Source organism: Balaenoptera musculus, chromosome 20 (assembly GCF_009873245.2).
Source record: "Balaenoptera musculus isolate JJ_BM4_2016_0621 chromosome 20, mBalMus1.pri.v3, whole genome shotgun sequence".
In the NCBI taxonomy this organism is placed as follows: Eukaryota; Metazoa; Chordata; class Mammalia; order Artiodactyla; family Balaenopteridae; genus Balaenoptera; species Balaenoptera musculus.
In genome coordinates, this window is record NC_045804.1 from 48865736 (window position 1) to 48879314 (window position 13579).

General features: G+C 46.2%; 1 protein-coding gene across 1 annotated transcript in view; it reads left to right on the forward strand.

The window, feature by feature from the left end:
* PITPNM3 (PITPNM family member 3) overlaps positions 1 to 13579 on the forward strand; it is an 89370-nt gene that overhangs the window by 26686 nt on the left and 49105 nt on the right. The window lies entirely within an intron of this gene.

The window sequence follows — 13579 nt, forward strand, 5'->3', positions numbered from 1 at the left end:
TTTTAAGCATCCATCCTTCTGTCCATCTGACCATTTCATATTACGAACAGAATGTTCGTTGAGCACCTACTATGTATAAGTGCTTGGTAGGAGGGACCAAAGGTGATTTAACTAAGGCTTCTGCCTTGTGATGTATCACAGAGTGTAAGTCAAAACATAAGGGGGTCAACCCTTAAGCTGAGGGTTGTTGGGCCCAGAGGGGAGAGGCAGGAATTTTAGAAGGAGGCAAGAGAGGGGGTCTCAAGGAAGCGTTCTTGACAACGAACCTATGGACCCAGGCTTCACAAGGCAAGTGGAGGATGGAACCAAGGAGTTCATAAAATCTGAGATGGCACATGGGGAACCTGAGGCTCAGAGAGGGGCTGTAGTTGACTAAGGTCACACAGGAGTGAGGAGCAGAGCCGGGGCTAGAACCCTATCCAGGATCCAGGGTGCCTCTGCTTCTGTTAGCTTTTTCTATCCCTCCTCCCCACCCAATATATCACTCCTCCTACTTCCCCTCCTCCCCATCTCCTCTTTTCCTTCCTCTCTTGGCCCCATCTTTCCGGTCATGGTCTGGGCCAGGCTACCTATCAGGAGACGCTCAGTGAGACAGTCCTGGCCTAGCCCAAGAGAATGACCATTTTGGTGTTGACCATCTTGGTGGTAGCTGTCTTACCCCAGCATCTGTTCCTTTTCTTACCCTCCCCCATCCCGGCCTCCTTGGCTCACAGCCCGCCCCGTACCAGCTTGCCCATCCTGAGAAATGGACAGGCCTGGGGTGACTGTTCCATTTTACAAGTGAAGCACCCAGGGCTCAGAGGAGCTGCATCTTGCCCAAGGTCCTCCAAGTTGGGGGCAGCGTCACACTTAGATCTCCAGCCTCCTGATTCCCAGACCAGGGCTTTGCTTCCCAAATTGCACCGAGGCTCAGCACCGTTCTGAGCCCCGGCAAAGTCAAGTCCGAGCAACCCAGAGTCTTAAAGGCAAGGCCCTCCTGGGCCACTGTCACATTCACAGAACGAGTGGGCTCTGAGTCTGGTACCCAAGACCAGTCCAGAGGAAATTTCCCAGTCTTCCCTGCTACTCATTTGCAGATGGACCCTTTGTCTACTCTTTCCTTCACCCCAGGAACCCGGAGGGGGCCCAGAAGGGGTCATGGACTCCAAGTGCTTCCCCGGGACAATGCTTGGAGTGATGAAAAGACAAACCGAGACTTGTACTCACCACCCATCCGGCCATCCCCTCCCATCCCAACCCGCGCCTGTCTGCCAAGGAATGTGCGACTCAGACACAGTGAGAGCTAAGGAGGTGGTGAGTGAGAAGCAGTGTGAGCTGGGAGGGCAGGGGAGGGGGGAGCAGGTGGAGGTCGATGGGCAAGGCTGAAACCGTAGCTTTGGGATCTAAGAGGTCTGGGTTTGAACCTTGGCCCTGCCACCCCATGGCTTTGTGGCCAGGAAAGTCACATCACCTCTCAGAGCCTCAGTTTCTTCATCTGCAGAATGGGGCTAGCACACAAATTGCACGCATTTAATGAGCTGATACTTGCAAAGTGCCTTCAGTGCCTGGTCATTATAACGTGGGAAGGGGGAAAGAAGAGTGAAAGATCTTGCACAAATACAGTTCTAACAAATGCATCATGGAGGTCATGAGAGGTTGGATTAGGGGCAGTGGCTTGCCTGAGTCCAAGAATTGATGCTGTTTCCTCCCAGTATGAAATAGGGAGCAAGACGGAGAGAGAGAGAAGGAGGGGTGAGGAAGAGGAAACCAGCCGTGTTTCTGGCTCCTTCTGAGCCCCATTCCCCTGTGGATTCATGATGTGAATTCCCACAACACGGCAGAACACACACGCCGATTTCATTCATTCCAGCAGCCACTTCTGGAGCCGAGACATGGGCTCAACCCAGGATGGTGGGGAAATAAAGACAGGCAGGCTGGCCTTGTTACCCCTGTAGGAGCTCACAGCAGAGAGGAAGAGGATCATGGCCACGGCTACAGTGCAATAAGACAGGCTGAGTCAGGGGCCTGAGGAGAGAGCCTCTGGGGACTCCTTCGGGGAGAGGAAGTTCTGAAAACACTTTCTGGAAAAGGCTGCAATCAAAATTGGTGTTATAGATCGAGCTCTACCGCTGCCTCCTTCTACATTCCTGCCCTTAAACGCAGGGCTCACTGCAGAGACAGCCCCCCCATGGTTCAGGCCCTGGCCGATCACAGCTACCCCTGGTGATGACCCCCAAGTTCATCTCTAGCCGAGACCTACCCCCTGGGCTCCAGACTCATATTCTCAGGAGGCTCCTACTTGCCTCTGCCTGGACATCGCAAAACCACTTAATGCTCTGCAAGTTCCAGATGGAGCTGAGCTTCTCCCTTCTGAACCTTAATTATGTTCTATGGCCCATCTTTAATCTCAGTCATTTGGAGCCTGTGTTGCATGGGTACGTTCAGGCTGCTCTGGTATCTCCAGTTCTTGAGGGCGCTGATTCTGGTATGTGTGTGTGCGTGTGTGTGTACCTGCGCACATGCTACCTGTACCTCATGGGTTTTGCTTCTTCATTTTTTATTGTGAACTCATCTTGGTCAACACCCCACCCTTTTCTTTTCTATGGGAATCTTGTGTCCCCCAGGTCTTGAAAACGTCCATCTAGTGATTGGTCTTGTGTTTCTGCTGGGCCTGAGTGTTTCACTAATCGTGGACATTTTATATGCTACATTTACAGCTTTGCGGTTCCATTCTACTTGAGTGGTGTAAATTTAGACCCTACACCCATAGGTGGCAAGGGCTTAGGGTTTTAATTACTCAAGTGCGACTTTTTTCTTCCCCACTGTCTGTGAATGGTTTTTTGGCTGCTTCCCCAGAGGATTTTTTTTTTTTAAATGTTTCTTTATGGGCGGAGCAGCCCTTCACGGATCCCTACTACACAGGGGGCTCTGCTCTAGCTCCCCACCTTCCACAGGCTGAGGCCAAGCCTGTGGAGTTGACAGCAATACTGTTCTCAGCCTCTAGCCCTGGAGCCTTTATCCGCCTGAATCTTCCAGGGGTCTTCTCTACATTAGCTGGTGCTTTTGTGTCTGGATTGTAGTTCCCTCTTTGTTTCTGGCACTTGTATATTATCCATTCTTTATTTTGAGCTTGGTTACATATTTACTTTTTTCTTTTGGATATTTATTGCCCAGTATTTTTTTTTTTTTAATATTTACTTATTTATTTGGATGCACCAGGTCTTAGTTGTGGCAGGCGGGCTCCTTAATTGTGTCATGCAAACTCTTAGTTGCGGCATGCATGTGGGATCTAGTTCCCTGACCAGGGATCGAACCCGGGCCCCCTGCATTGGGAGCGCGGAGTCTTACCCACTGCGCCACCAGGGAAGTCCCTATTGCCCAGTATTTTAATGGAAAGGGATCCTTTGGCATCAGCTCAGTCCACCTTGTTATTATTTTTACAATTGCTTGTCTTGTTATTTTTATTTAGTGTTTTAAAAAATTTGGTAAAATACGTAATATAAAACTTACCATTTTAGCCATTTTCAAGTGTACAGCTTAGTGGCATTAATATATTCACACTGTTGTGCAATCATCACCACCAGGATGAAAAAGCTCCAGAACTTTTTCATCCTCTCAAACTGAAACTCTGTCCCCATTAAACAATAACTCCCCATTCCCCCTTCCCCCAGCCCCTGGGAACTGCCATTCTACATTCTGTTTATGAATTTGACCGCTCTAGGTGCCTCATATAAGTAGAATCAAGCAGAATTTGTTTTTTTATATCTGGCTTGTTTCACTTAGCATGTCTTCAAGGGTCATTCATGTTGTAACATGTGACAGGATTTTCTTCCTTTTCGAGGCTGAATAATATTCCATTGCATGTATCTACCATGTGTTGTTTATCCATTCATCTGTTGATGGACATGTTTTCACCTTTTAGCTATTGTGAATAATGGTGCTATGAACATTGGTGTACAAATAACCATATTATTTCTTGAATACACTCTTCCTCTTGTTTTTTTGGCCGCGCCTTGTGGCTTACAGGATCTTAGTTCCCTGACCAGGGATTGAACCCGTGCCCTCGGCAGTGAAAGCGCAGAGTCCTAACCACTGGACCGCCAGGGAATTCCCACTTGAATACATTCTTGTTGTAAACAAACAAACAATACAAATAATCAATACAAATAAACCAGTCTTCCTTATCTACTTCTTCAATTGCAGACCTTACTTCAAAGTTTATCAACGTGGAGGGTATCTCTCTAGAGATAGATATTAGATGTCATTGTTGCAATTTAACTTATTTTTTCTATTTAATAGTAGATCTAGGAGAGCTTTTCCTATGAGTATTTATAGATTTGACTCATTATTTTTACCTGTACCATAGTATTCTCCACAATAGATGTACCATAATTTATCTAACCACTGTGTAGTGATAAACATTGGAATTTTTCATCATTAAAACAATGATACATGGGTTAAGAGTGTAAGCATTGAAACTTGTAATAGATACTGCTAAACAGTTTTCCAAAAAGACTGTGCAAATTTATATTCACGCCAGCTGTGGATTAGGTGAGCCATTTCCTCACAATGTCACCAGACTTGATATCATCAACTTGACAGATGAAGACATTTTCTTGTTTTGCTTTGTCCCTACTTGATTGCTAGTGGGAGTGGTCATCTTTCCATAAATGTGTTTCCCAACTCTATTTTCTTTTTTTCTGAGTTTCTTAATCATGCTTTTTGTTCATCTTCTATTGAACTGTCTTTTTCTTATTGGTTTTTAGGAGTTCTTTACCTGTATTTTGGATATAAATTATCTGTCTGCTATGTATTTGAAATCTTTGTCTCTTGAATTCCTGCCACTTGGCTGAATTTTCTTATTTTCTAATAGTTTGTCAGTTAATCTCTTGGGTTTATTTAGGTAGAGTGTCCCATTGTTTACAAATCTCAACAGTTATATCCTTGCCAATATTTACCCAGCTTACTTATTTTTCTTATTAAATTGCATTGCACAGGATCTCCAGATAGATGCTGAGTGGTAAGAGTGACCCAGGCTTTCTTATTTGATCCTGACTGTAACGCTGTAATCCCCTCCCCCTTTTCCTCCCACCCTTCCCCCTTCCCTTTCCTCCTCCCCCTCCTCAGTTAAGTGTATTGAGGTATGATTTACATTAGGTAACATTCACCCTGGTTTTTTTTTTTTTTTTTGGCCATGCCTTGGCCTGGCCTGCGGGATCTCAGTTCCCAGACCAGGGATTGAACCCACGCCCCCTGCAGTGGAAGCGTAGAGTCTTAACCACTGGACTGCCAGGGAAGTGCCAGCATTCACCCTTTTTAGTGTATAGTTTTCACCGCTGCTTCTTAAATTCCATGACTTCCTCTTGGATTTACTTCCTCTCTTAATTAGAATATCTCCTCAAGTAATTCTTTCAGGTAGGGAGTGTCAGTTAGGGATAGTCATTTTCCAAGTCCTTGCATTTCTCAGCGTGTGTTCATTTTGCCTTTACACCTGGATGCAAGTTTGCCTGCATTCAGAATAGTATTCCAAACTATCTTTGAAGACATTCCTCATGGCCTTCTCGCATTTAGTGTTGTTGGTGAGAAGTCTGAGGCAAATTTGTGGATAATCTGTTTTTCCCTCTTGTTGAAGCTTTCAGTTTTTAAAAGCTTTATTCTTTGCATTCTGAAGTCACAGCCAAGTTTGCAGATGAGGTGTTGTTGTTTGCTGTGTCTGAACCTAGTGTCCTCTTTTTTTATTACTGTGACATTTTCTTTTGATTATTTCTTCAAGTATTTCTTTCACTATGTTTTCTCCTTCCAAAACTTAGATAGTTGCTGGAACCATGTCTCAACTTGCCCTGCCTATTCTTATTTCTTGGTTCCTGCTGGGTTCTGGAAGTAGTCCTTTCTTCCAACTAATCAGCAGCTCACCAATTTTTCTCTTCTTTGGCTGTTTCCGTTCTTCTGATCAACTCTTCTTTTTTTTTTTTTTTAACAATCATCTTTTCATTTTCATGTGCTCTGGTTGGTTCTTTTTCATAACAATCTGATACGGATTCATAGATGTCATGGACTCATTCCATGCTTTTTAGAGTCTCTATCTCCTTGTTCTTTTAAGTTTCAGAGTTTTCTGGTCTGTCAGATGTGGATGGGAATAGCCCACACACACTTCAGATCGGGTTAATTAACCAAAGATCCATAAGTGAGATTATAGCACAGCAGGATCGAGCTTGGTTCTAATTGTCTAAGGAAACACACAGCTGTCACTAACATTGTCCAAGTAAAGCAGGTCTTGCCAAATTCTTTTTTAAAATGAGACATAATTCACATATCATAAAATTCACCCTTTTAAAGTGTACAATTTTATGGTTTTTAATATATTATTGAAGTTGTGCAATTATCGCTATTATCTAGCTCTAAAACATTTTTGTCACTCCCCCCAAAGACACCCCATACCCATGAGCAGTCAATCCCCATTTTCCTCTCCCCAAGCCCCTGGAATTTCATATACATGAAGTCAAACAATGTGGTCTTTTGTGGCTGCTGTCTTTGTCTAGCATAATGTTTTTGAGATTCATTCATGTTGTAGCATGAATCAGTACTTCATTCCACTTTGTGTCTGAATAATATTCTATAGTATGGATATACCACGTATTGGTTATCCATTCATCAGTCAATGGACATTTGGGTTGTTTCCGCTTTTTGACTACTATAAATAATGCTGTCAAAAGTATCTGTGTACAAGTTTTTGTATGGACATATTTTCTCTTGGGTGTATATATCTATGAGTGGAATTGATGTATCGTATGGTAACTGTTTAACTTTTGGAAGAACTGACAAACTCTTTTCCAAAGTGGCTGTACCACTTTACATTCCTACCAGTACTTTATATGGGTTCAAATTTCTCTACATTCTTGCCAGCACCTGTTATTGTCTGTCTTTTTGGTTATAGCCATCCTAGAGGGTGTGAAGTGGTGTATGATTGTGGTTTTGATTTGCATCTCCCTGATGACTAATGATGTTGAGCTTCTTTTCATGTGCTTATCGGTCATTGTTCATCTTCTTTGAAGAAATGTCTATTCAAATCTTTTGCCCATTTAAAAATTGGGTTGTCTTGGGAATTCCCTGGAGGTTCAGTAGTTAGGATTCCAAGCTTCCACTGCAGGGGCCATGGGTTCGATCGCTGGTCAGGGAACTAAGATCTCACATGCTATGCAGTACGGCCAAAAAAAAAATTGGGTTGTCTTTTTATTGTTGAGTTGTAAGAGTTCTGTATATATTCTGGATGCTAGACCCTTATCAGTTGTATAATTTACGAATATTTCTCCCATCCTGCAGATTGTCCTTTCACTTCCTTGATAATGTCCTTTGCAGCACAAATTTTAAAAAATTTTAGAAAGTCCAGTTTATCTATTTTTTATTTTATTGTTTGTGCTTTTGGTGCCATATCTAAAAAACCATTGCCTAATGCAAGGTCATGAAGGTTTACCCCTGTTTTCTCTTAAGAGTTTTATAGTTTTAGCTTTTATATTTAGGTCTTGGATCCACTTCGGGTTAATTTTTGTATATGCTTGTGAGGTAGGGATTCAAGTTCATTCTTTTGCGTGTGGGTAACCAGTGGTACTAGTACCATTTATTGAAAAAAATTATTCTTTCCTCCATTGAATTATCTTGGTACGCCTGTCAAAAATCAATTAATCATAAACATATGGGTTTATTTCTGGACATTCAATTCTATTCCACTTGTATATATGTCTGTCTTTGTGCCAGTACCACAGAGTCTTTATTACTGTACACTTGTAGTAAGTTTGAAATCAGGAAGTGGGAGTCCACCAACATTTTTTTTTTTGCAAGTTCTTTTCTTGCAAGTTTGGCTCTTCTGTGTTCCTTGCGTTTCCACATGAATTTTAGAATCAGCTCATCAGTTTCTGCAAAAAATCCAGCTGGGATTTTGATAGGGATTGTTGTTGAATCTTGCAGATCAATTTTGGAAGTATTGCTAGCTTAACAATATTAATTTTCTAATGCACGAACATGCAATGTCTTTCCATTTATTTAGGTCTTCTTTAATTTCTTTTAATGACATTTTATAGTTTTCAGTGTACAAGTCTTACACTTGTTTTGTTAAATTCATTCCTAAGCGTTTTATTCTTTTCCATGCTATTGTAACCAAAATTGTTTTCTTAATTTCATTTATAGATTGTTTATTGCAAGTGTGTAGAAATACAATTTATTTTTGTAAATTGATGTTGTATACCTCAACTTTGCTGAACTCGTTTATTGGTTTTATTTTGGGGGGATTCCTTAGGATTTTCTATATATACAATCTCCAAATAGAGGTAGTCCAATCTGTCCAAAACTGGATGCCTTTTATTCCTTTCATTGTCTAATTTTCCTGGCTAGACTCTCCAGTATAATATTGAATAGAAATGATGAGAACCAACATCTTGTCTTGTTCCTGATCTTAGGGGAAAACTTTTCAGTCTTTCACCATTAAATATGATGTTAGCTGTGGGTTTTTTTTTTGTTGTAGTCCCTTCTGTGGTTGAAGAGATTCCCTCCAGTTTCTTGAGAGCTTTTATGAAAGGATGTTAGATTTTGCCAAATGCTTTTTCTGCATCTATTGAGATGATCATGTGGTTTTTGTCCTTTATTGTGTTAATATAGCATATTACGCTGATGGATTTTCATATATTGAACAATCTTTCATTCCTGGGATAAATTCCACTTGGATCTTGCTGTGTCACTAATCTTTTATGCTCAGGATTTACATATCTCTTCCAGAATAATTTGTGCTAATAGTCTATGAGCTGTCACTTAAGAGACTCTTTACAATCAGGACCCTTCTTGTTTTTGAAACAAACTTAGTGTCATCAAGGCCACATTCTCATGAAGACAAAGTCACTGCCTAGGTGTCCCTGATCAATTTCTCTGCCTCGAGCTTTCCAGAGAGCTGTTTCTTCCTACCACTCACCCTCTGACTCTAGTTTATACCCTTATTTCTAGATATGTGATTCTTAAAGAGTGGTCCCTGGACCAACACAATTAGCATCACTTGGAAACCATCAGAAATACGAACTGTGTGGGACTTCCCTGGTGGTGCAGTGGTTAAGAATCCGCCTGCCAATGCAGGGGACAGGGGTTCGAGCCCTGGTCCAGGAAGATCCCACATACCACGGAGCAACTAAGCCCATGTGCAACAACTACTGAGCCTGTGCTCTAGAGTCCGCGAGCCACAACTACTGAGCCCGTGTGTCACAACTACCGAAGCCCGCGCCTAGAGCCTGTGCTCCACAACAAGAGAAGCCACCGCAGTGAGAAGCCTGCACACTGCAATGAAGAGTAGCCCCCGCTCGCTGCAACTAGAGAAAGCCCGCACGCAGCAACGGAGACCCAACGCAGCCAAAAATAAATAAATAAATAATTAGAAATATGAATTGTGGACTTACTGAATCAGAAATCAGTATGGCTCAGAATCTGTGTTTTAACTAGCCCTTTGGGAGATTCTGGTGCTTGCTAAATGTGAGAGCCATTCATGATTACGATACTAAGTTGGTTGAAGGAACCCACAGATCCATTTTCCTGTACTCTCCTTCAGGCATTGGTTTTGGTATCTTTCTTTCACATTGTTGGTTTTCCTCTTACATTTAGTAATATTCAGATACATACTGCACTTTGTGTTTGCAGTTAGCCTCTCTCTGAGTGATGTGAAATGTCTATTTACTGCAAGCTGCTGTCATCTTATTATTGGGGAGGGTAGGAAATGCTGCAGGGTGACTCGAGCCATTAGCTTCTGCTTTGCCCCTCTTGGGTACTTTCAGCCCCGCAGGGTGTCCTGTCCCTCAAACTCAGCCCTTCTCACACCTGGGGGCTGATGCCTCTGCTTGATGCAAGCAGGGGTTGGTGGGCAGGGTGAACGGGGAGCCAAGTCACCGGGCTTCTCTACCATGGGAGCCCGGACAGTTGCAAAACCTTCCTCTGTTCCTGTGTTCTCCACCCATGACCCTGCCATTCCCCCTGAGCTGCCCCTACCTTTGGCTCCAGACCTTCCTTTGCAGGGTTGAGGTTATGGTTTCCTCTCTCCTGGCCTGGTTTTATGGGCGTTTGACCTTCACAGTCACACAAGTCTCCTTGCATAGCAGGGTCTCACACTCGAGTTTATGCTCTGCTGTTACCATCTTGAAATTCTTAGTCATTTTGAACAAGGGGCCCCACAAACTACGTAGCCAGTCCTATCCCCCTCCATCAGATCTCTCTGCCTTCTGCCTTTTGAGGGTACCTCAGAATTTCTGATCTGCCAGGACATTCCTTCCTGTTTTACAAGGCTAGTAAAGACTACTTCATATAAAATAGTTAATGCCATTTTCTAGGGGTATGGGACAGGAGAAAAAGGCTGGATCTTGTTGCCAGTTGGCCAACTTTATCCAATCCTACTGTGATGCTTCTAAAATATAAATCCAGTAATATCATTCTTCTATGGAGTTGGCAACTAGGTGTTTGTTGGCTGCAGAAGGAAGTATAGGGACTTCCCTGGTGGCATAGTGGTTAAGAATCTGCCTGCCAATGCAGGGGACACGGGTTCGAGTCCTGGTTCGGGAAGATCCCACATGCCACGGAGCAACTAAGCCCGTGTGCCACAACTACGGAGCCTGCGCTCTAGAGCCCACAAGCCACAACTACTGGGCCTGCACGCCACAACTACTGAAGCCCATGCGCCTAGAGCCTGTGCTCCAGAACAAGAGAAGCCACTGCAATGAGAAGTCTGCGCACGGCAACGAAGAGTAGCCCCCGCTCACCGCAACTAGAGAAAGCCTGCAAGCAGCAACGAAGACCCAACGCAGCCAAAAAAAAAAAAAAAAAGAATAAAAATTAAAAAAAAAAAAAAAAAGAAGGAAGTATAAACCCCCCAGCCTGGCATGTGAGGCCATCCTGGTTCTAGCCTTCCTTCTAACAATTATAATTGTCTAGGGTTAGTACGTTCCCCATCCCTGCAGGAGTCAAACAGCCCTGGAATGACTACCATGAGGCATGCTAACACAGGGGCTGTCAGGTCATTGCTAAATCTGGCGATCTCAATGTTATCTCTACTCTGATATTCATGACTTCTGGCAGTACCCTCCCGCTTCCATTCACACTGTGTTCCAGCCAAATGCCCAGGGGCTGCTTGCTGACTCTCAAGCCCACTTGAGCTCTGCCTGCTTTTCCCCCTGCCTTTCCCCTGATTTCCTCTCCAGCTCTCCTAATCCTGTGCACTTCCCCAGGGAGCCTCCCCGATGGCCCAGCCTCTCCCAGACCACCTACCTCTTGCTCAGCACTGCTTACTTGGGCCACCCCTGCAGTGTTGGCCTGTCTGTTTACAGGCTGTGCCTTTCTGGGTGGGTGGTGCTTTGCCTCCCTTTCTGAACCCGAAGCAGTGAGGGTGTTCATCACGCATTCGTGCCCTCCCTCCCTCACTTATGCATTCAGGACACACGTACTGGTACTTACTCTGTGTCAGACCCTGTGCCGGTCAATGCGGGGACACACTGATTGACTCAGAAATGGACTCAGAATTGACCAGCTCCCAGACTTGGGGGTGGGGCGGTTCCAGGCCCGTGAGCTAACTGCTCTAACAAGAGTGGGAACAAGGTCCAGAGGGATCAGAGAAGGACACGGAGCTGGAGCTGAGATGTGAGCATGAAGGAGGCCTTTCGGGGCTCTGGACAGACCCGTGAGCGTGCAGCAGCAGAGGGAACAGCAGGTGCAAAGGTACGGAGGGAGGTATGAGAAGGCAGGGAAATTTGGGGAGCTACTCAGAGTTCATCGTGACTGAAGTTGGATGCTAGGCATTGGGCTGGGGGGGTTGCCAGAGGGGTGGGGAGATCTCGGAGAAGAGGTGGAGTGGGGGAGCTGAAGAGGAAGCCCTGAACATCAGGATTGCCCCTGGGGACCCACGGAATAGTTTAAGCGGGAGGGATGAGCTACATTTTAGAGAGATCTTCTGGAAGCCGGTGTAGAGGATAATAGGAGGGACCAGGGAATGAGTGTAGGGGGGTTGTGACGGGCCAGGTGAGAGGTGATGAGGGTGAATCTTGACCTTGCAACTCAGTAGAGGCTCAGCGTCTGGGGAGCACCCTGGGCAGGGGGGAGTGTGTGGGTCTTTCCTTCTCAGCCCCACTTCGTGAGCTGAGTTACCAGGCTGGCCAGAGCCTGGTTTGGGCCCCCAAGGCCTGGCAGATCACAGGGCTTCAGCTGCCCCCATTCCTGCTCCGTGGGGTCTGCTCAGACCCTTTCTGGCATATCAGGAGGAGGATTCCCGACTCCTTCTTCCCCGAGGCCCAGTCTGCCTGAATCGCTCCCTCAGCAGCCGCCCCATCCTCCTGTTTCAGGCGTTTGGTGAAAGTGTTTCTGCTCCTGGCCACACATTTTGCTTCTCTTGCGCTCGGGGAGCTCACAGTTGTTGGAAGGGATTGGAAAGAGGAAATATAAAATCACGCAGGAAACCATGGGCGGGATATGGAAGCATCTTCTGGAGGAAATGATGGGGCTCAGGTGCGTGGGGGTGTGAGGTTGGGACGGGCGGGATTAGTGGGTGCAGAGGCCCTGCCCTCCCGGTACCCCAGCCCTCTCTGTGTAGCCCGTCGTGTTTGCGGAGTTGCTGGCAGCTTCTGCATTTGATGAAGCTCCGGCTGAGGCGAGCCTACTGGGCCCAGGGGCCCCGGAAAGCTAGGCCAAGTGGGGTCTCATTTAGACAGTGGCTGAAGCAGCGGCACATCTGGTTAATCACCCTCGTCCTGGGAGCCTGCTAATCAGGAAGCCGGCTTCACCGCCGACTCCGCTGCGCCCGCCTGCTGGTGGGCTGTGTGGGACGGCGGAGCTGGAGCCGGAGCCAGTGCTGGCTGGGCGGAGGAGACCAGCTCCCTGCCGCTCGGGCTCCACACCTACCTTGTCACACACTGAGCTCCTTCTTGCCCAGGTCGGTGGCCTCACCGGGCTCCGGCATCCGAGCTTGAGGAAGCACTGGTCAGCTCCAGCCTCTGGACGCTTTTCCCCAGCAGTCCTTACAACAACCCCTTCTCCATTCTCCCTGCTCCCACTTCTCGGCCCCTGACCACCCCCCGACTCAGGGAGCACTCCCCACACTGCCTGAGCCAGCCCAGGAACCCCTGCTCTGAAAGCCCCTCCCCAATAGGGGGCAGAGGTCATGGGAAGAGCCCCCAGCAGACGAGAGGTGTTGAAAGGGGACCAGATATAAAATTGGGTAAGTGACTTCATCCTTCTGAGCCTCAGCTTCCTCATCTGTGAAGGCACCCTTCTCCGCACAGGTGTGAGATCTTAGTGATCTAACAGGTGGGAAAGCACCGCGCAAACCACAAGCTCTGCAGCCCAGGGACAGCCTTTCTGGTTTCCACAGCTGAACCCGCACTGGTGGGGCCGGCTCTGACCTCCCCAACATTCTTCCTTCTACCCATGTGACACCGGTGTGAATCCTGTGTACCAGCTTCTCAGGGACATTCCCTCCTGGCTTCTTTCCACCTCTGCACCCCTGCTTCCCCCCTACCCCCAGCTTTAATGACCCAGCTCCACTTCCCCAGCAGGCATTATTGCCCACTGAAATCCTGCCTGGGCTACAAATCCT